Raw genomic sequence first — 20,572 nt, forward strand, 5'->3', positions numbered from 1 at the left:
GTCATATCCACCAGTACTTTGATTGGTGTTAAAATTGTGCACTTTTGTCAATTTAAGGTTCACTATATTGGCACAAGATCACTAATTCACTTCCGGGTTCGTTACCCACGAAGATAGTTCGGAAGAAAAATAGTGCAGACCTTGAAGTTTTGATATCTGCATGGATGCTTGTTTAGTTTGAACTTTAAGGTCAAGAATTTTTGTAAAGATATTTTTCTGCCTGAATCAAAATGCAGACTGTTGTGAATAATGGCTGAAGCATTTGGTGGTAATATGAGGTGTTCTAGGGCTAATAGAAATCATAACAATAAGCCTGAAATTTGTCAAAAACACCACTGAGGGCGCTATTTTCATCGCTATCTCAAAATTTCCGTGGACTTGCCCACACGAAAAATTAATGAGTAGTTAAGCTGACATTGACCTAACACCTGTTGAGAGGATTCGTGCCGCCGAATGTTTTAAAATAGGAAAATCGAGCTCAACGCTACTGTGGTGGCCTATGGGAAATGAATTAGTGGTCTTGTGCCATGTGCTTACTTCACTTCCTACCTCCATTGGCCGTACACAGAATAGCATTTTGTGTATTGATTCATGAAACGGCATGGACGCTTTATGACTTTCTTTTCCACGATTTACAATAAGATAACACATGTGAAGGAAATACTATTTCGGAAAGGAGCTTGGTGATGCATCAATGTCCATACGTCTGAACCACAAGTACAATGCTATCAACAGCTAGCCTGCTGCTGTTTAAAGTTTGTTGGGTTTGGTCTTAACAATCGTACAACACTACTTCAGAAGAAGATTGCATGCTTCGGCCCCTTGAAGATAGCTTGGCGAAGTAGGTGAAATATATTTCATTTTCGTAGTTTTGGCAAATGGTTTCTGAACAGCTTGTTGAAATTCAATATAAAACACAGTTGACAAATGTTAAAGGCCGATAACTAACTTTATGCTAGGGAGAGCTGTATAGTTATACCAATATGACACTACCAATATCGGTCGAAGGCACAAGTGCACTTGATATTTAAGACCGGTCCACGTAATAACGTCATCGATCAGGTGACCTCAAGGTAGGTGAGTGATATGTCAGTACATCACAACTCAACACAAATATGTCCTTACTGTGACCTCTCACACATAGGCCAAGATTTATCAAATTGACCACATTCTACATTTTTGCGTTACCTGTTCACTGTTGCTCACCACAGTGCCTAGATATCTCCTGTAACAGACCGCCCGGTACCTGTGTCACTTCCATCATAAGAATATTACGACAGGATCTCAATACTGCTGTATGTATATTCTACATCGCAATTCTTTCTACGAACGTATTACAGTTTTACATAAAGTGCTTATTTTTTGTCTTTTACAGGTACTTATTCGTACAAAACATTATATCGGTTTTGAATGATTTCTACCGTTCAATGTTTCCTGCTGTTGAGATAATTTACATAAAAGTTTGCCATCGCAAACACTGACAAAGTGAGAGAGATGTCAATATACACTCAAAGATATGTTTATTGCTGTTTGTATTGAAAGAGCAAGACCAGAAGTTAATAATTTAACCGCAATGTACGTATCTTAGGTCACGAGACCCTTTGAGTGACGCCATATTGTTTTCGACAGACTACCAGGACGTCGGGAAGGTGCATGACAATAACTAAGTTTGATGATCACCTGGCATTGTCTATGGCATGATCATGGCTGCCACCAAATCTAAGAATCCCCAGGTTAGTAGACTTTACGATTCTGTAGTATGTAACATGTAAGAATTCATTCAACTGTGCTACGTTACTCTAGTTTTGAGGGGCATGCAATGTTACTCGTTCAAACTTACAGCATAATACGATGAATCTTGCAAACTGGAAAGGTCGGCTGTTACCATTTTACTATATATGAGTAAATCATATTAATGTGGCTCTCTAAAAACCCATAGGAAATAAAAACAACTTTGTCTCGTGCATTACAAAGTACAGGCACGCTCATTCCTGACAATCATCGTCACAAAGTTCGAAGTTCGTGGTGTAAATTTTCAGAGTTTTTAGATAATGGCGTTCATGCAAGCATTTAATCACGATCGTTTAATCACAATGCTTCCATGTGATAACAAAGGTAAGAAATTGTATTCACCATAGTCCTCTCGGATCGGTATTCTCATAAAATTCAAAATAGTTTAAAGCTTAGTCTGCGAAAATACTATTAGGTATACAGCTGCAAAAGTTGTACCCTTTACCTATCTCCATCTTGACATGTGTCAATGACAATATGGTACTTTGAATTAACGTGTTACCCGTTCATTATCCGTTTCTCAGTTCATTACTAAATAGTGTCTAATTAAGCGTACAAATTGTGTATTTAGTCACAGTAATTGTGATTTGATAGCACGCTGACAAGAAATATAGTAACAACGACAAAGCTGGTGTTTCTCATTGTCTATTCTCATGATTTAACGAGCTTCCGGTCAAAGGTTAAGTCATGTCAATACTTCTGAAATTAAGTAATATACCGGTTCATTTTATAGTTTCAATAGATCACACCATAGCGTTTACACCCGGCAAGCAAGAGTCAACCAAGCGTACATATTGAACGTTAAACCTACTCTGTCAAGATACAGTATATTTCCAATATTATACGCTGTAAATATCAATGAGTTTTGACAAGTCTTCGGACGGTCACTGTGTGACCATGAAACTATTACATATAACGTAAACTTTTTCTTTTGAGACATGATCACGCAACAAAGTAACAAAACAAACATGTACCTGGTATGCTCTGAGGTGAATTCGGTCGCAGACAGTTGAAATTACAAGCAATAAATGTATAAATGCAATGGCATCCGTGATCATAATGTGTCCCGGAAGGTGTCATATGTCTTCAATGTGGTGTTTACGGTAGATTGTAATTTTAATATATCTCGAAGAGTATACGAAACAAACAAATTATGAGCTGTAATTTATTGTATATTTTCCTTGTTAAGGCTCTAATCGTTATTAGAGTTAGATAAAATTATTTGTTTTCGAATTATTAGATGAGTTCAGTCAGAACAAAGATTGGTTTATGACACATATAGTTGCAGAGTATTGTTAAGGCTATAATCGTTATTACATTTAGATAACATTATTTGTTTTCGAGTCATTAGATGAGCTCATTAGAACGTTTGGTATATTACACATTTAATTGCAGTACATTGTACATTAGACAATGTTATGCATACCCATTAATATGCGTGTTGTAAGACGATGAGAAACAAAGCACTAAATTGTATGTACACATGTAGATAAGCCTGGTCTTGGCACTGGAAGTTTAAATTTATTTGTATGTTTGTTTGTGGTTTTCATCCTACATGCAGTTACGAATCTTAATATAGCAGGATATAACTAATTGTTAACTATTATAGGATCTCATTGATGCAGCATGGCGAGGTCATATACAGAGAGTTCAGTCATTGATAGGTGATGGGTGTGATATCGATGGTAGAGGTGATTATATTTGGGTAAGTATTATTATCATCTGTTTCCTGGTGTAAATATGTACAACACTAATTCAGTGAAATCCCCTAACACTGTATAGAATAAGCCTAAGGCTAGGCTTGGTATATTAACCGTTTCTTTATGTTTGAAGACCTTCTCCACTCGTTACAGAGGGGTCAGAGAGAAAGTTCAATGGTACAAATTATCACTGCTAACAAAACAGAAAGGTATTCACAAATATTAAGTAAAGCAAAATAACTTGCTCCTTTTTAAATTTAATATATCCAAAAATCACTAACTATACAAAAGGTATCACGGCATTTTAGAAACTCTATCACTTTTTGTCTAAAGTAAAATGCTTTACAGACAAATTGCATTTAGAATGTAGGAAACATCACTCCCATTTACAGAATACGATCCTTTATAGAATTGAGGGACGTCGTCGGATAAGCATCCGGCTGGCATTACCATATACATCGGACAGTTTTAGTGAAAATAATTGATCGCCTACAAGTTCATAAGAGCAAACATCTCTGGGATAGCGGTATATGTAAGTCATCCCTCATCTAAGGCTGATAGGGTTCCCTTGTTTCCCATCTACTGTGCTGTATATAGACAATATCAAGTCTATATGAACACAGATAATCCAAAAATCCTCATACAATGCTTTAGAGTATTGGGTATAAACTGGTAAACGGCCTCACTCCACGAGGACAAATTCACCATTTTTTTTCGGACTAAGTAGGTTTATGCTCCAAACCCTTTGTACTTTCCTTATTGTTCAATATCTACAGAGTTTTAGCAGTTGTACATGACAATGGAGGTACAAACGAGACGAAAATAATTCCGCCATTACTGTTGTTCGCTCCGTGGCTCTTTCTGTTTGTATGCAAAAAAAAATATCCATCACAATATGAACCAATTTTGTTGCAATATGGGACAGCAGGATTGGTCTTCAAGGTGTGCTCGCAAAGCTGACCGTCTAAATTGAAATGGAGCAAAAACGTCGGTAGTATGGAGTCCCCGGCAAGCTCAAAATTAGCGTTCTCGACCTTATTTCATACAATTACATTTCACTTTGTAAGTTTGCACAACCGTATGCTCATAGTGGCGAGAATTCGGGAGCGACTAAATGACCAAAGACCGACATATTCTGTAATCATCTTGATCACGGTGTTGTGTTTGTTGTACGATTCAGTCCTTGCACATATCATGCTCCAAATCATTAGAGCAACAAATGATGAATTCCAACATACATGTACGAGAATCATTTATAATTTTGTCTTAGCAGGGTCTAAAATCGTGGCTAGAGTCTATATGTTACATAAAAAATTGTTTGTGGATAATGAATTTACAACGTCACTGTTGACATTATCACTATACAGTATCAAGTTATGCAAGGTACCGATCGCCTGCTCTAAAATTAATAATTCAATGTTTATAACATAAATTTTTGCATAGTTTTATTCTGACCGTGATTCCGACGTTATCATAATTTTGCTTTTAGGCCAGAGAAAAAAAATCTTTTCATCGGATTTTTAGGACCAAGGTTTAGAGCGGCGAGCGATTAGGCCAAAGGTAGCCGCGGTGCCTCAGACATTTTTGCCGGGATGCAGACAAGGCAAAATAATCTTTTCCCCTTTTAGGCTGACCAGAAATATCTCAGAAAAGATACACTGATACTGGTTATCGAATTTAACACTATATTTCACAACAATAAATTTTTTTATTGTCATTAATTTTATACTTTCGATACATTTTTCATTCAATCCGATGTACCTCCCATCGTCTGCTGTCACGATCTTGGTAAACAGATCGCAAAACGTTTTACCAGACAAACACTGAACACCGTATTTTGAACTAACTGTTGGCCATCACGTCGAATGCTTGCGATCAAATTCATAGTCATGTTGTACTACCTTTGACAAAACAGATAAATTTTAGCCAAAAATTGACCCAGTTTGTGTCGTGATTTCCACTATAAATTCATACGTCGCAACAAGGTGTTCACAGAGCTCAGCGCAGACATGTCGAAAGTCTCGATGATTCAGAATCCCACATTCCCGCGAAAACCCGACGAAGTAGATGAGGTTTAGAAAATGTCTATAATGATGAGGGTTTGAAGGTAAAATACAATGTATTCCACAATTGGTTTCCGTTAGAAATGTTCATTTGAACACCACAACGTTTGTTTCACATCTTTAGTTTTATGTGCCCAACGTCAGTCTGCTGAAAATAGTGTTATACTATATGCAAAATGTGTTACTAGAAAAACAAGTTACCTAGCCAGCGGCGGTACTAAAGTATTTGCATTGCAGAAGTATGAATTTGCCGAAATAAAATATAGAAATCAAGAAAAGTAGAAGCGGGGATTCCAATGAAAAATTTATTTTTTCTGTCTGGCCTTATTAAGAAATTAAAATAAACAATTTTGACTCTGAGGATGACAAATATCGTAAACATCGATAAACTGAATTCTTTCTCCTTACTGAACGCTCTTGAAAGACATGACAAGTCTTGAAATTTTAAAATGTATAACTTAAAATTTCCAGTAGAGGTACCTTAAAATACAAAGTATGTGAAAATGAATAGATGTCAACATTACCTCTTTTCATTTGTGCTCACGGAAGACTTTTACATACTTTTGATTGACCCATTGGTGGTTAAGTCAGGATATCATTCGAAGTTGATTAAATTCCGAACAATTCGTCCAATAATCAAAATAGATTTTTTTAATTTTTTTTTATTTTAGAATCGTATATTCTGTTTCTACTTTACCTTCGACAGACTGATAACACTATCTCTCAAAAAATCCGCTTCCAATACATAATTTGGAAAATACTATGTGTCAATTTGCATTCACGTATATCTGTCATGGTAATAAAAACATTGATGTCTGAACTTACCGCAATTTTGACAGAGTAAGTAGTGGACAGCAGGATGTACTTTAGCTGCATCCATCTCAGTGCAATTCTCATTATACAGAGACATATAATACAAACTAGCGTGCTAGAATACTGATAGGATAGAGCAAGACGCGTGAAACAAGGAGTGGCATATCATGAGGAATTCAGGAACAACAAAGACGGATATTTAGCATACAGTTGGATATGAAGGTTTCCAAAGCCACTGTTCCTTAAAACTGGTAAACTGCCAACGTTAATTCTACGGTTTTACCGAACGAATTGAACCGTAAGGTAACCTTGACTTTGCAAATCAATGCCTTGAATTATCTTCAAATCTGCTTTCTACTGGTGCTTGTACCGGAATTTAAGGGTTTTAATCCCGAAACAGTATTGTCTATTACTGATCATCGCTTTTTAAAGGTGTTGTGAAAGATGTAATTGGTTGTATCATCAATCCAAATGTATTATATATACAAGTGATCAACGTCAACTTGGTGTAATCGATGCAGTAGATTATCTTGAAGTTGATATTGTCTTGTTACCCGAGGGCAAAGCAAGAGTTGTGACAAATAAATTTGCCACCCGATGGCCAACTTTACTCGGACTCAGAGCTACAATCGTTCAAAAACCTGCTCCTTGTACGAACAATTAAAAGGAAATATGTATGTTAAAACGATGTCAGTTCACGAGCGGCTGAAATGGTCCGTGGTACAGTTAGCAATATTAAAAAGAGTTGATTAATGTATGTTATGTATTTCGATTTCAAATATTCTGAATGTGCATTACTCGATCGGACACTTTCATGTTAAGTTGTGATTTGCAAAATGATTGGTCAAGATTTTGTCAATAAACCTGCCTGTAAATGCTAGTATGTTGCGGTCTGACTGGAGTAATTTGAAAAAAGTGACTTTTCAAATGTTATGTGGTTGCTCGGCAACATAAAAACCGTGCGTGACTACAGTTGATGTACGTGATTGTGAATCAAGATACCCGGATGTTCAGACAGCCAGTCAATATTCATCCGTTATCAGCAATAGCTTTCATCGTCATATCTAAACCTGTACTGTATCCTTGCTGCTTCTCCGCAAATGGCTTATGTTTGATAAAGAAATGAAACGAAAGTCGTTTGTAAGTAAAGAGGCACATCCACTTCCATTGAGAAGTTTTGTTTGTCCATGCTAGGCCAAAAATGAACGTTACTCTTCAACTGAAACATTACGTCTAAACTTATTTTTACCACGTTTTCGCATTTATATCTTATCTCGTTTCCCGCGGCCTTAGAAATATCGTAGAATAAAAAGCATCAATTACCAAACGGTATCCATGGAAATCGAAGACTGAAACTTTTTGGTTTAAAACCTCAAATAATGAAAAATATTCAAAAGCAAACGTAGACGAGCTGTTACAAAACTCGTGAAAGAAAGGCCATCTTGTAGAACTAAGTTGTGATTATGATCACATCACATAAGTATCCATATACACATCGGTATATAGCACAATAGACTAAACGCTGTAGGATTATTCGTTACCGGTGCCATACATTGTATCAAACGCAATCGACGGCTTGGAGAGCGGCCGTTAGATTACAGGTGGAAATCCGATGCTCATTTACAACAATAGCTGGAAAATAAAAAAAAAATAGCAACATTATCATATGAAATGGCCCGAATCGCCACCTCTGTGACGTAGAACAGGAGGGATAAGAAATCTAAATTACCCCGTTCTACGTCATCGACTGGAGCTTTTTTTTCCTGTATCGATATGTCGCGATCGGTGCCGTGCTCTCGTGAAATTTTTGACGAAAGGGCGATGCGATAAATTCAGACATGGAAATGCAGAAGGCTTGTCCAACGAAATTTGAAGTCGAAAAAGCTTTTGCAGCTATTCAAAAGAATAGGATGGGGTTCCGTAGCGTCCCAGCTATGGATGGTTCCAGTCTAGTCGTACGGACGTTCGATGTATGCGGATGTTGAACCAGGCGATATACCCAAAAGCTACACCTCAACCTAAGTTCAACTGTATAAATAAGTGCCGTATAATCTTCAAAAAGCGACACAGAAGGCAAAAAATTCAAATCGATAAATTTCATTCATCTCATAAAACACCTTAGATTATAGATCCGATTCGAATCTGCAGGTCGCATTGTAGCGAAGACATCAGCTGTCAGCTATACATACGTAGCTATAGCCTGAACTCTGCAGTGCAGCGCTTTTGATGTGTTATCGAAAGTTGACTCGGACAACAGATCAGAGTCTAGTGATAATTTGGAGGTATCTACGGGTGAGATGTGTGTCACTGAAACATCAAAATTCGTAAGACATAAACACCGGGATCGGGATTGACGAGTTGACAACGGCGTTGACCCTGGCCATGTACTTAGTCTGGGTCAGAGTCTGGTGGGTGTCATCGAATTAAACTGTTCAGGCTCTCCAGATCGTAAAGCTATGACACCCATAGACCAATAACTACCGTTTCGATCTTGCTGTTGTCTTCAAGTTCCTTCATACATAAATTAGAAAATATTCTAAACAGCCCTGCAGTTACGCTGAAGCCCCCTTGCCAACAAGCGCAACGACAGACTTTCTTTGGCGTCGAGACAGCACCAGACAATGATCGACATGGTCAAGTGACCGAGTCCGCATATCCGATTGGATAAAATGGCATTGGGCGTATCAAAATTTCAACTTGATCGGATTTATGAATGAAAGTGCCTAGTAAACATTTCATATCTCCAGGTCGATGGGTCGTTTCACTCAAAAATGAAAGTAATCCCAGGAAATAAAACCAAAATCGCGATAATATTGTTGTATTCCTCGACTATAATTTTGACCTATCACATCAAACGAAAATTAAGAAGACTGTTTATGTGATAAATATATAATCCAATGGATTATTGCGGTTATTCGGGAGTCGCATAACTTCTCACGATCGGCTTCGACTCGAAGTTGTACGGCTCCGCGAAAAATACTCGTATAGGATGACGTCAAACAGAGAAAAATTTCATCAGTTTATATATTTACGGTGGCAGTATTTTACACAAGCATCTCCGAAATTACGTCAGAGTTTAGATGGCAAACGTTTTCGTTTCTTCATGCTGAGCACTGTCGAAATCGATATCAATTTCTTTATGAGGAAGTAACATTTCATTCTGTAAACTGTTATAGAACGTAGAAAATTAATTGAACCAGAAAATGTTTGAGAACATTTCATAGTTGCTTGAATTGGACCTATGTGCAGCAGCTCCAAATGGTTATCGTCATGTAACGTACAGGTAGAATGTAACTGTACGGAGCAATTTACAAAAATAAAGCATTATGTAGCTGATATTTATGTCATAGCTGTCTGTGGTAAGCCACAGAGTAATATCAGACAGAGTGGCAACAGCTATTGTTTAAGGCGTGAAGCGGTTACGTAAGCAATCCATGTTTGCCTCGCCTCACGAAGCTCTTGGCTCTCTTTTCCGAAGAGTGCCGACCATGCACCCTTCGGTAATTTTCGGATTTTCACCAATTGTTAAGCGAAAGTATGTTCGACAAAGCTTGTGTTGTTGTTGTCGTGTGGTGCTGATCGGAATTGATGTGCTGACGAAAACGGGAGTGTTTTGAGCTTCAGGAAAGTGGGTTTTACCGTTTTAAAATTTCCTCTCATATTTTTATGAATATATAATGAGTGTGTTTGAACCAAATTTGAAAGTCTTTTATCGATACTGTCTGATTTTACTCAATGGTTTACGGTCAGTCATACCGTCTTTTACACGTGCGCCAAGAAAGGACATGTTTATGAAACTGCTGGCGTGTTATGTTTTGATTGGCGTGGTGCAGTGTTTCTGGCCTGAGAGCTCACAAAATAACTATGGTTGCTACGCGACTGGCAGTACGATGCCATCTCGCCGTATGTTTCGCATAATCTCGTGTAATTATCAACCACAACCCAAGCCTCCAAAAAGTTTAACACCTTTTAAGCTTATTTTAATATGAAAATCCAATTCTACCGAGACGACCATGGAACAAAAGGCATGCAAGTGTTGCCACTCTGTCTATGATATTACTCTGTGGGTAAGCACACTATGCATCATGCTTCACATTCTAGTACGAAACGCTGTTTCACAGGCGTTTTCGCAGGTTTCAGCTTGACAACGCCCTCAGTTGGTGATAGGAATACCATTATTATAAAAGTGTGGCAGAATCACAATGAATACGACCTTCAGAGCAAATACGGATCACATTAGACTCTCTCAAAGCCCCTCGCCGGCCAATATCGAAGCTACGCCTTCGACCATACTAGCGCCCTCAGCAATGTTGAGCCGAGCGAAGCTCGGCTGGGCGAGCCGGCGAAGCTGCCAAGTTTCGATACGCTATAACCCGACTGGCTCTGTGAGCCTCGCTTGCTATAAAGACCATTGATGGCGCGTCACCATATGTTTGAGGACAGAGCTGCGTTGCGGACGAGGGGCTGTGAGAGAGTCTAGGATCACATGTAAAAAAAACCCTCAAAATTTGAATTAATGGAAAAGAAATTAAGTCTATGAGAGAGAGAGGACGTTACTTAGCTTTAAGTTGTAACTCTCGTGGTATTTTGTAAATAAAGTCACCAACTTCAATTATACCGGCATGTTTGTTTTCAACAACGGTGGCGTGGTACATCCGATGTCTGGTGTGGACTGAACTGCGGACGACTATTGATCACAACAATCAGATTAATTCCCAGTTAATTCCTAGTTAAACACTCAAGCGAATAGAGTTGTGGAATAACGTCACCATGACGTCACCAGTTCAACAGATTACCATACATTAATAGTTATTTTGACATGCGTCGGGAAAAAGTAATTGGTGAATATGACGGAACTTATCCGAATGGCTAGGTGACAGTTTAGCGAGTTGTGCAACAGGTTGTAAAACTGCCTCCCACATAACACATTCCCTGCAACATTCTCTATATGTCTTTATCCTATACCCATACCAATATCACTTCATAATATAACTCTAGAAGAGCAGTTTGTCGTCAGCGAAGCAAAACATTGACAACAGGCGACGTCGGCGCAGCCACTGTTACGTGTGGTTCGATACACGGCGGCAATCATGCATCGAAACACACGTAACCGTGGGCGCAACGGAGCCAGTTAAACAGTTAACATTTTCAGAGACGTTTTTGCCAGTAGTTTTCTCACCGGACATTCCCTGTTTACAATCCTTAAGAATATTTAGAATGTCATTTTTGCGTGCAGTTTACTCTGTGCTTGTGTGTCCTATACGCTATTGATAACAGTGAGCGCTTGTGTGCCACGGTGAACACTGAAATTTGATCGTTCGACAAGTTACGTTTGCCGTATCTTACTCTTAAAATTCCCGTAAAAATCTTTGAACTGTTATTTGTATCGATCATTTAGAAGAATTTCAAGCTCAAAATGTGAAAAAATTAAAAACGTTCCGGTATTGTCAAAGCTCTCTTCTTTTGACAATCTATGGCATGTTGCTACGTATATGTGAGCGATCGCAAACAGAGTTCGTGCTCTCAAAGGTCTTTATTTCAGTAGTGTTAGGCCTTCGGCCCAAAATACTTTGCAATATTTGTAACTGTACAAAAACTGACAGGAAAAGATATCCAATACTACTCCTTTAAAAGCTTTGCATATCATTCAACTCTTTTCTCAATCTCATAGCATGAAATACATGGACAGCTAAACACTGTAGAGTATTTGCATCATCTGTCGTCAAAAGTCGAATAAAATTTCTTTCTGAAGGTGGATTTAAGTACATTGCTGGGATATACTTCTGTCTCAGTCTTTCAAAAAGTGTACAAATCAAAAGAAAGTGGTACTCATTTTCAATTGCATTACTGTCACATAGTAAACAAACTCGTTGTTCTCTATCAATGCCATGTTTACGGTCTGTCTCAATGCGTAGATAATGTGAAGAACAACGTAGCCTAGCAAGTGATCGAATATGAGCAGTAACTTTTACAGAAAATAAATAGTTTTCAGGCTCAAGAGAAAACTTGATTTCTCTATAAAATGAAAGCTTATCTAGCGAACAAACTTCACTATACCACTTAACATGCAGATATTCTTTGAACTTGTTTACAAAGGTATCCATAAACCTATTTATATCTTCAATTTCCTGTCTTTCCCATACATCTTGTAAATTACATATATACAACAATTTTTTTATGTGGCTTACCCAAGTTGGTTTTGATCTAATGCCAGATTGTTCAATATAGTAGAGCATATTGTAACATTTTCTTTGGTATCTATTTTGTGGCATTTTAATCAGTTTTGTCCAGTATTTAATACACTTTTTTGCTGTATGCAAAATATTGGATAACGCTCTCACTCCCCAGAACAGCAACATTTGGAGCATTACTAGATACTCCTAGGAACATCCTACAAGCACGATAATGGATTCTCTCAATACTCGTATACATATTGTAACCCCACACTTCTGATCCGTATGTTAAAATAGGGAGAATAATGGTATCAAAGATTCTGAAAAAAGTATCAAAATGAAACATTCCAATTTTTGTCGTGACTCTACAAATACCCATAAGGGATTTACGTGCTTGTTGTGCTAATGTTTTGTAGCTACAGACCATATTAGTCTACATGAAAATATTACTCCTAAATACTTGTAATACGATATACCATTGACACGTTCTCCGCTAAAATTCCATTTCCCGTATTTAGAAAGAATACCACCACTTTTAAATACAATGATTTTTTGTCTTTGTCATGTTTACTGTTAATTTCCAAGTTTTACAGTACAACTTCAAAGAATTTAACAGGCGTTGTAGGCCGATAACAGTATCCAAAAAGAGCACAAAATCGTCTGCAAATAACAACAGAAAACTTCTACAATATCGGGGAAGAGTTGCCCTGATGTCCCCTGTCATGAATTACATGGATTAATTCATAGATAAAAATGAAAATAAAAACGGACTAACCATAAAATCTTGGAGAACACCAAGTAGACAAGCGATATAGTCAGTGTGTTGATTATTGACACGAACACATGACTTGACATCTTGATACATGGCATGGAGTATTTTAAACATTTTCCCTTTGATTCTACCTCTTAAAAGGATGTACCATAGTCGTTGACGTTCCACAGTGCCGAATGCCTTGGAAAAATCGACAAAAGCACAGTAAAATTTACCACGTTTGCGAGAAATATACTTTTCAATGACAAAGTTAGAATGAAAATGTTGTCGGTGGTCGAATAGCCTCTACGAAAACCGGCCTGTGCTTCATCAATTTTCCAAAGCGCATCAGACCAGAAGGTCAAACGAGTATTTAGAATCGAAGTGAATATTTTACTGAAATACTGAGTAAGATATGCCCCTATAATTTTCAGGACACTCAACAGAACCACTCTTGTAAAGTGGAATAATAATGGCTCTAGCCCAATCACTTGGGAAGGTTCCAGACTCAAAAAGTCTATTGAAAAGAACGTTTAAATATGGAATCAAAAAATGACTCGTTTATTGGAAAAATTCTCCTAGGATACCGTCCGGTCCAGCTGATGTCCCACTTTTTATCTTACATATTGCTCTCTCAATCTCATCATTTGTGATAGGAGAATTTAAAATATCATAGCCAACATCTGCTTCATTGTCAAAAAATCTTCAGAGCTCAAAAGATTTTCCTGATTCATTGGGTACCAAAAGTCTACTAAAGTAACCATAAAATTCATTGGGCATAACATTAATTCGTACACAATTTATAGATGTCAACCTTCTCAATGACGCCCAAAACATTTTTTGATCAGAAAGAGAGAAAATGGTCAATTTCCTTTTCAAATCATCATTGTAAACCCGTTTTTTCTCTACACAAACAGTTTTAAAATCTTTACGAGCTTCTTTATATATTTGAAGATCATTTGTACTATTCGTTTTCCTAAATTTTCTGAGCAAACGATACTTTTTGTTTTTTAACTCATTACATTGTTTGTCAAACCAAACAGGCTGCTTTCTATAGTTTGCTGTATTTGAAATCGTTTTCACCATGTCACATTTCTCAGCAGCAAACATAAATGAATCAGTTATCTTCCTAACAAAAGTACATACATCTGAATTACAGTCTGCAACAAGTTCATCGACTTTACATTATTTGATTGCAAAATGCTGTTAAAAGAAGCTGCTTTTTCTGTAAGCCAGAAACACTTTTTCAAAGTTACACTTTTATTATTGCGTGTTAAATCAAAACTGTACAAAGAATTTAAGCAAAACGTTATAGGAAGGTGATCAGATTCTGAACGAATCTCTACTGCAAATGAAGACAACAATTTGAAAAGATGCGATGATACAATTGCGTAATCAACTACACTGGTACCGGCGTTAGCAATACATGTAAATTCGCCATGATTGACATCTGCACTAACTCTACCATTGACAATATGTACGTTAAATGAACAACATAGCGAAAGAAGAGAAACGCCGTAAGAATTTACCTCTTTGTCTTTGGACACCCGTGGCATGTTGAAACAGTCAGTGTTGTACAAATGTGAAGGATCTAAAATGAAATCTGTGTCGCCATCTATTATGTAATCTTACTCTTCACCTGTGCGGGCATTCAAATCCCCAGCAATGATTACATACACTTCTGGTAAATTTGCAAGAATAACGTTCAATTCATTTTCAAATAGTTCAACACCGTTTCCAGATGAAAGACTTTCATAAACTGCAGAGTAACGTGAAGAGATATATACACTACAGAAAAGGACATCTTTATCTAAACCAAAAACAAAAACCCTTAAATAAGAGAAAAATACAATCATGAAGTTTGGATTTAAGAGTTAGGTGCGGAATTGTCTTTTCCTGAAAGCCATTTCTAAACTACGTGTATTCCCTATGGGGCTAAACTAGCTAAAAACGATAAACACGGCAAAAAAAACGATAATTTCACTTTCTAAATAGCGTTCTAAGTTTAGAAATTAGCTGTAATTTAGAAAGTTTAGAAAGTCGGGACTTAGTTGAATTTTTTTTCCAAGGATATATCGGATAAAAACGATAATTATCACTTTCTAAATAGCGTTCTAAGTTTACAAATTAGCTGTACTTTAGAAAGTCGGACCCTCAGGTTGAAATTTTTTTCCAAGGATATATCGGATAAAAACGATAATTATCACTTTCTAAATAGCGTTCTAAGTTTAGAAATTAGCTGAAGTTTAGAAAGTCGGGCCTTAGGTTGAAATTTTTTCCCAAGGGTATATCGGATGAAAAAACGATAATTATCACTTTCTAAATAGCGTTCTAAGTTTAGAAATTAGCTGTAGTTTAGAAAGTCGCGCCTTAGGTTGAATTTTTTTCCCCAGGATTTATCTGATAAAAACGATAATTATCACTTTCTAAATAGCGTTCTAAGTTTAGAAATTAGCTGAAGTTTAGCTGAAGTTTAGAAAGTCGGACCTCAGGTTGAAAATTTTTTCCCAAGGATATATCGGATAAAAGCGATAATTATCACTTTCTAAATAGCGTTTTAAGTTTCAAAATTAGCTGTAGTTTAGAAAGTCGGGCTTGGATGAAAAAAGTTTCCAAAGGATATATCGGATAAAAACGATAATTATCACTTTCTAAATATCGTTCTAAGTTTAGAAAATAGCTGAAGTTTAGAAAGTCGGGACTTAGGTTGAAAATTTTTTTCCAAGGATATATCGGATAAAAACGATAATTATCACTTTCTAAATAGCGTTCTAAGTTTAGAAAATAGCTGAAGTTTAGAAAGTCGGGCCTTAGGTTGAAAATTTTTTCCAAGGATATATCGGATAAAAACGATAATTATCACTTTCTAAATAGCGTTCTAAGTTTAGAAATTAGCTGTAGTTTAGAAAGTCGGGCCTTAGTGTTAGGTTGAAATTTTTTCCCAAGGATATATCGGATAAAAACGATAATTATCACTTTCTAAATAGCGTTCTAAGTTTAGAAATTAGCTGTAGTTTAGAAAGTCGGACCTCAGTTGAATTTTTTTTTTACCAAGGATATATCGGATAAAAACGATAATTATCACTTTCTAAATAGCGTTCTAAGTTTAGAAATTAGCTGTAGTTTAGAAAGTCGGGAATTAGGTTGAAATTTTTTCCCAAGGATATATCGGATAAAAACGATAATTATCACTTTCTAAATAGCGTTCTAAGTTTAGAAATTAGCTGTAGTTTAGAAAGTCGGACCTCAGGTTGAAAATTTTTTTCCAAGGATATATCGGATAAAAACGATAATTATCACTTTCTAAATAGCGTTCTAAGTTTAGAAATTAGCTGTAGTTTAGAAAGTTTAGAAAGTCGGGCCTTAGGTTGAAATTTTTTTCCCAAGGATATATCGGATAAAAACGATAATTATCACTTTCTAAATAGCGTTCTAAGTTTAGAAATTAGCTGTAGTTTAGAAAGTCGGGCGTTAAGTTGAAAAATTTCTTCCAAGGATATATCGGATAAAAACGATAATTATCACTTTCTAAATAGCGTTCTAAGTTTAGAAATTAGCTGTAGTTTAGAAAGTCGGACCTCAGGTTGAAAATTTTTTTCCAAGGATATATCGGATAAAAACGATAATTATCACTTTCTAAATAGCGTTCTAAGTTTACAAATTAGCTGTACTTTAGAAAGTCGGACCCTCAGGTTGAAATTTTTTTCCAAGGATATATCGGATAAAAACGATAATTATCACTTTCTAAATAGCGTTCTAAGTTTAGAAATTAGCTGAAGTTTAGAAAGTCGGGCCTTAGGTTGAAATTTTTTCCCAAGGATATATCGGATAAAAACGATAATTATCACTTTCTAAATAGCGTTCTAAGTTTAGAAATTAGCTGTAGTTTAGAAAGTCGGGCCTTAGGTTGAAATTTTTTCCCAAGGATATATCGGATAAAAACGATAATTATCACTTTCTAAATAGCGTTCTAAGTTTAGAAATTAGCTGTAGTTTAGAAAGTCGGGCCTTAGGTTGAATTTTTTTCCCCAGGATATATCGGATAAAAACGATAATTATCACTTTCTAAATAGCGTTCTAAGTTTAGAAATTAGCTGAAGTTTAGCTGAAGTTTAGAAAGTCGGACCTCAGGTTGAAATTTTTTTCCCAAGGATATATCGGATAAAAACGATAATTATCACTTTCTAAATAGCGTTTCAAAATTAGCTGTAGTTTAGAAAGTCGGGCTTGGAGTGAAAAAGTTTCCAAAGGATATATCGGATAAAAACGATAATTATCACTTTCTAAATAGCGTTCTAAGTTTAGAAATTAGCTGTAGTTTAGAAAGTTTAGAAAGTCGGGCCTTAGGTTTGAAATTTTTTCAAAGGATATATCGGATAAAAACGATAATTATCACTTTCTAAATAGCGTTCTAAGTTTAGAAATTAGCTGTAGTTTAGAAAGTTGAGCTGTACGTTGAGAAACAACTCACCGGATATGTCGGATAAAAACGTTTGTACAGCATTTCTATTGTAATGTTTTCCCAGTGTTTCAAGGGAAAATGTGTGAGTTTGTAGGAGTAGTCTTGTAGAACCAGGAAAATACTATTAGTTTCCCCACAGTCCCTCTAGGGACTGTGGTTTCCCAAGAAGTAAGTTTTAAAATCCAAAGCTCAAATATGACTTGTCCAATAGACCCCGAGAGAGCATACTTCCTATAAAATTGACCATTGCGTTTGGCAAGAAGTTGAATATCGGAAGTAGAGAAATGTGACAGTGAGTCAGCATAAACACAATTTGTGAAGAGAAATTGTAAATATTTGTTTTGTCCGTCAAAACAAAGTCTGTCAAATAACCACCCGGCTAGACTACGTGTTATGAAAAATAAACCAGATATTTGACGTGGAGACGAATGTACATAAAAGTAACCATACTGCCACAGTTCAAATGACCGAGGTGTGTTGAGATTATCTTGATCGCGTCCATTTGTGCAGATTAAGTAATGGTGCAAATTAATGCTAATGGCCTTATTAAACGTGTTGCCCCTGTGGTTGCCAAGGTGTGTTGAGATTTTTCCACAACGATCGCGTCCATTCCTGCTGATTAATGCAAATTTATGCTAATGGCTTATCAAATGTGTTGCCGGCCAGGCCGCCATCTTCCAGCTGCGTGCTCACAGTAAAAGATTGAATCATTCAGAAAATGGGGCCTGAAGTGAAAACAATTTTTCCTTGATATATCGGATAAAAACGATAATTATCGCTTTCTAAATAGCGTTCTAAGTTTAGAAAATAGCTGTAATTTAGAGAGTCGGGGTTGGAGTGAAAAAGTGTTCCAAGGATATATCGGATAAAAACGATAATTATCGCTTTCTAAATAGCGCTCTAAGTCTAGAAATTAGCTGTAGTTTAGAAAGTCGGAGTCAGTGGAAAAATTTTTCCAAGGATATATCGGATAAAAAGGTTGATTCTACGTTTCTGTTGTCATCTGTATATTCCAAAGTGTTTTTATTAAAGTAAAAAGTGTGAGTATGTAGGAGTTTTCTTGTAGAACCCGGAAAATACTATCAGTTTCCCCCAGAACTAAGTTTAAAATCCAAAGCTCAATGAGCTTGTCCAATAAACCAAAAATGGAACAATACTACCACAGTTCTGATGACCAAGGAATGTTCAATTACGATCGCGCGCGTAAATTTGTGCTTCAAGTTAATGCTAATGAGGCATTGATAAGGCTATTAGCATTAATTTGCACCACAATGGACACGATTGTCGTGGAACTATCTGACCCTCTTCTTGTCTGTGTCTGAACACACCTTGGTCATGCGAATTGTGGCAGTATGGTTATTTACATTCGTCTTCATGTCACACATCTGGTTTATTTGTCATTAACACTAGCGGTGGCTATTTGACAGTCTTTGTTTTTGACGGTCAAAGAATAAACATTCACAATTTTTCGTCATCGCTCACTCAGAGCCACATTTTTCTACTTCATGACATTCAATTCTTGCCCGTTGCAATGGTCAATTCAATAAGGGGTGCTTTTCTCGCGGGTTTATGGAAAAAATCACATTTGAGCTTTGGATTTGCCGCTTGGCAAAACTGATACAGTATTTTCCTGATTCTATCCGACATATCCTCGAACAATTTTTTTTCACCCAAGGCCCAATTTTCTAAACTTCAGCTAATTTCTAAACTTAGAACGCTATTTAGAAAGTGATAATTATCGTTTTTATCCGATATATCCTTGGAACAAATTTTTTCACCAATGCCCGACTTTCTAAACTTCAGCTAATTTCTAAACTTAGAACGCTATTTAGAAAGTGATACTTATCGTTTTTATCCGATATATCCTTGGAAGACATTTTTCACCCAAGGCCCGACTTTCTAAACTTCAGCTAATTTCTAAACTTAGAACGCTATTTAGAAAGTGATAATTATCGTTTTTATCCGATATATCCTCGAACAAATTTTTTCACCCAAGGCCCGATTTTCTAAACTTCAGCTAATTTCTAAACTTAGAACGCTATTTAGAAAGTGATAATTATCGTTTATCCTTGGAAAAAAAATTTCAACCTGAGGTCCGACTTTCTAAACTTCAGCTAAACTTCAGCTAATTTCTAAACTTAGAACGCTATTTAGAAAGTGATAATTATCGTTTTTATCCGATATATCCTTGGAAGACATTTTTCACCCAAGGCCCGACTTTCTAAACTTCAGCTAATTTCTAAACTTAGAACGCTATTTAGAAAGTGATAATTATCGTTTTTATCCGATATATCCTCGAACAAATTTTTTCACCCAAGGCCCGACTTTCTAAACTTCAGCTAATTTCTAAACTTAGAACGCTATTTAGAAAGCGATAATTATCGTTTCTGGCTAAACTTTCTAAGTTTAGATTTAGATTTAGACAATTCTAATTTAGCTTTCTAAACTTCCAGCTAAACTTTCTAAAAACGATTAAAAAACACAATTCCGCACCTTAATGGGATTTAACGAGCTTAACATATTGAGTGAGCTTATTTCTAACCAGTGTACAAACACCTCCAGGATGTCTACCAAATCTTGAAATTTTTCACGACTTCTATTAAAAATCTGAAAGCCTGCAAAATTATGTTGGGATTGATCGTCACTGTCAGACCATGTTTCTATGAAAGACACTACATCGAATTCCAGAACATAGTTTGCAAAGTCAATGATTGCAGCTTATTTTTCAGTCCTTTGACATTCCATGTAATAAATTTAACTTGCTTTGGGCCGCGGCCTGTTCCTCAGTCTGTGTACCCGTCGCGTTCTCGCCGATGTTG

General features: G+C 36.5%; 1 protein-coding gene across 1 annotated transcript in view; it reads left to right on the plus strand.

Annotated features, from left to right (window-relative positions):
- The first annotated feature begins 1,587 nt into the window (after nucleotides 1-1,587).
- The window catches only part of LOC139129163 (death-associated protein kinase 1-like), a 153,551-nt gene continuing 134,566 nt past the window's right edge, over nucleotides 1,588-20,572 (plus strand). The window contains exons 1-2 of the mRNA XM_070694809.1: nucleotides 1,588-1,733; nucleotides 3,401-3,500. The gene's annotated coding sequence lies outside the window, so the exon portion shown is untranslated. The remainder of the gene's footprint in view (nucleotides 1,734-3,400; nucleotides 3,501-20,572) is intronic.

Source organism: Ptychodera flava, unplaced genomic scaffold (genome assembly GCF_041260155.1).
Source record: "Ptychodera flava strain L36383 unplaced genomic scaffold, AS_Pfla_20210202 Scaffold_96__1_contigs__length_367262_pilon, whole genome shotgun sequence".
NCBI classification, from domain to species: domain Eukaryota; kingdom Metazoa; phylum Hemichordata; class Enteropneusta; family Ptychoderidae; genus Ptychodera; species Ptychodera flava.